At 33.1% G+C, this 3744-nt stretch overlaps 1 protein-coding gene and 1 non-coding gene across 2 annotated transcripts in view; both read right to left on the bottom strand.

The window, feature by feature from the left end:
* Positions 1-3744, bottom strand: part of LOC101560671 (kelch-like protein 1) — a 494908-nt gene that overhangs the window by 327638 nt on the left and 163526 nt on the right. The gene's annotated exons all lie outside the window — the stretch shown is intronic.
* On the bottom strand, positions 2720-2877 carry LOC111815260. The gene has a single exon (XR_002819988.1). It is a non-coding gene; the product is annotated as a U1 spliceosomal RNA (small nuclear RNA).

Raw genomic sequence — 3744 nt, 5'->3', positions numbered from 1 at the left:
ATAGGTAATCAAAAGCAAGGAAAAAGTAATATCAATATATTTTAGATGTGCAAGTGTCTAATTTATTATTTTATAGTACAAAATAAGCATATTTGTGTATATATTTTTACTAAAAACATCCTTGATCTTTTTTATGATTAACATACATTGATTTAATTTTGTATATTTTTCAATCTCTAAGATATCTATCTATCTATCTATCTATCTATCTATCTATCTATCTATCTATCTATCTATCTCAGTGATTGATCTATCTATGTTTACTCGTCCTCTCAAATGAGATAAACTACGTGATATTTCATTTCCTATGGATGATTTACTCCACTTCATATAATGATGTTGTGGTCCACTTACTTTCTTGCAAATTTTGTGATTTGATTCTTCTTTATAGTTAAACGGTATTGTGCTTTGTATATTCCAAATTTTCCATATCCACTTCCTCTGCTGATGGGTTTAGGGTCTTTCATCAGGACTTGGCTCCTATTAAGCCACTATAAACATGGCACGCACGCACCGCTGCACTGCAATACGTCTAATTCTTGTAGGAAGACATCAAGTTTAGGTGTTCCTGGGTTAAATGGAGTTTGTGATTTTAGTTTTATGAAAAATCGTCACACTAATTTCAATAGTTTCACTGGTTCACATTCCCACCAGCAGTGTTTCTTCCACATCCTAATCGGCATTTGTTCTTTATTGTATTTTCATTGATAAATATTCTGATTGAAGATGGAATCTCAGAATTGTTTCTGTGGAAAAATCTAATGGGTAAAAATGAATATTTTTTCATATTTTTAATTCATCTTATTTTATTTTTATTTATTTATGGATTTATTTATTTATATTTTAGGGAAGGGTCTACAGGGTGTTCAGGGTCTCACTACTAGATCGGACTCCGCCTGTTTACAGCTTCCCAAGTGCTGGGATTAAAGGTGTGTACCCCCACACCCAGTCTCAACTGCTGGCTCAACATGTCCCGGGGGTCGGCCTGCAAGCCAGGTCCCTGTGTCTCCTTGCAGGTACTTTGATTCGCTGAGCTATTAAGCAGGTCCTTTAATTCACTTAAAGAGTGAAAACAAATAGCAGAAACAAAGAAAGAAAAAGAGTAACAAACCACACACATCTCAAAGGAAGAAATACAAATGACAAATAAATACATGATAAAATGAATATTTTATCATGTATTTATTGGTCAGATCTACTTCTCCTTAGGATAAATATCTCCTCAATTAATTTGACTGTTCTTTGAATAAGATCACTTGGTTTTTGGATCCAATGATTTTTCTTATTTATATATTCTAGATTTTTGCTTTCTATTAAATAAGTATCTTGCAAAACACGTTCTCTTTCTATAGTTTACTTTTTCACCCTAATGTTTGCTTGTCTTCTATGTAGAAGCTTTGTCCTGTGGCTTAACCCATGTTTGGTTCCTTGCTATTCTTTCCTGTGCTGTTGTAATTCTGTTCAGGAAGACTTTGCCTGCACTATTGTCCCTGTGTTATCTTCCAGCATGTTCTGCAAGTTATCTTCCAGAATTTTCTGTTTTTGTGCATAGTTCTTTGATCCATTTTGACTTTTTCTTTATTATTACAGGGTTAGTAATATGGATTTGATTTCAACCTTCTGATCATCATTACCCAGCTTATTGAGTATCAGTAGTTATTAATAAAGAGATGACTTTTCAAACTTGTTTTTGAGAGGCCTTCATCAAAAATAAGAGTTCAATTTGTATGAGGTTGTTTCTTTGTCTTCTTTCCTATTTCACTGTGTTTCTATTTTTGTGCTAATATCATGCTATTTTATTCTTATAGATTGAATTAGTAATTGAAATGCAGCATTTTAATGCCTCCTGTTTTAGTCTTTTTGTACAGGGTTGCTTGTGCCACTCTCTTACCACATCAATTTTAGTTCATTTTTTTCTGTTTCCATGGAGAATATAGATGTTATTTTAATGACTTTATTAAATATATAAATTTCTTTTCATATTATGGTCATTATATCAATGTAAATGTTCCTAACAAGGAACAGGGAATATATCCCCATTTCCTAACATTCTCTTTAATTTCTTTCTTCAGAGTTCAGTAATTTTTATCACAGAAATATTTCTCCTTGGTTGAATTTATTACTATGTGTTTAATTTTTTTTTTGTAAAGTTGTATCTCAACATATTGGAAAACTGAATGAAATGGGTAAGTTCGTAGACACGTATGACTCACCACAGTTGAACCAAGAAGATACAAAAACCCTGAATATACCAATGAAATTAATTCAATAATAAAAATAATGGAATGAAATTAATGCAGTGATCAAAATTCTATTTTTCAAGAATAGCTAAGCATAAAATGTTTCACTTCTAATTTTTACTAGTACTTTATTGTTTATTTATTTATTTATTTTGTATTTTAGGGAAAGATCTACAGGGTGTTCAGGGTCTCACCACTAGATTGGAATCATAGTTATTCACCTGTTTACAGCCTCCCAAGAGCTGGGATTACAGGCATACGCCACCACACCCAATCTTTACTGCCATCTCAGCTCACTCTGGGAGCAGAGCTGCCACAAAAGGCCCGGGGATCCAATCTCTGGCCCCTGCACCTTCTTGCAGGCACTTTAATCCACTGAGCTATTTGGCCAACTCTCTTTACTAGAACTTTAGATAAGAATCTTTATACTGCTCATGCACATGCATACTAGTCAAATTTTACATGAATTGTTTTATTTTCAGAGGACAGTGTGAACACAGTACCCTACTACAACAAAAAGTTGGGTTTTTTACATTTGGGAAATCACAGGGCTCAGCACATCCTGTGTGTAAGGGATAAGCCTTGCCCTGGGAAAACAACATTTGTGATCACAGCGTCTCTCCTGCCAGATGACTATTACATTTTTTTTTTTGTGGTACTGGGGAATTATTACATGTATTTTAAAGAAAATAAATACTCTCATAAAAAACAAGTAAAGCTACACAGTCACACACAAGCACATACACACAATGAGATGGCAGGCTAATAATACCACGATGGATATATATGTAAAAATCCTCCATAAACTAGACACAAACAGAATTGAACAAATCATTAAAAGTTTCATATACCATAGCCAATTTGGGTTGATCCCAATGATTGAAGGATGGATCAGCATACATACAACAGTAAATGCAGTAGGCCACATAAGTAGAATCAAAGATAAAATTACAGATCATCACAATAAATACAGATAAATCCTCTGATAAAATCCAGCATCACTCATGCTGAAAGCATTGCCTAGAACAAGTATAAAACTTTCTTACTTCAAATTGATAAGAGCCATAAATGATAAGCCTCCATCGAACTGGATGAAGGAAACACAAGCATAGCACTTGAAATTTTGTTAGAGTGGTCAGACAAGAGAATGAAATAAAATGTGTACTAATAGGAAAAGAAGAAGCTAAAATATCTCTATTTGAAGTTGGTATGATTTCTTTATATAGAAACCCCCTCAAAAAGAAAGAAACTGCAGTAGAAGACTTAGCATTCATGACTTCAGCATAGCGACAGGTTAAAAATCAACACACAGAAATCAATGGCATTCCTGTGCATCAGTAGTGAACCCACCAAGAAAGAAATCAGGAAAACAATTTTGTTAGCAATGGCCTAAATTTTTTACCTTTGTTAATTGTGAATATTCAAGCTAAATATTGATAATTATTAATTTGATTTTTTCAGTAACTATCTTTCATAGAAGAAATTTGTCTTTGTATTACAAATA

Source organism: Octodon degus, unplaced genomic scaffold (assembly GCF_000260255.1).
Source record: "Octodon degus isolate 3935 unplaced genomic scaffold, OctDeg1.0 scaffold00013, whole genome shotgun sequence".
NCBI lineage: Eukaryota > Metazoa > Chordata > Mammalia > Rodentia > Octodontidae > Octodon > Octodon degus.
The sequence above is the reverse complement of the archived record's forward strand: the minus strand, read 5'-3'. Positions and strand labels throughout refer to the sequence as shown.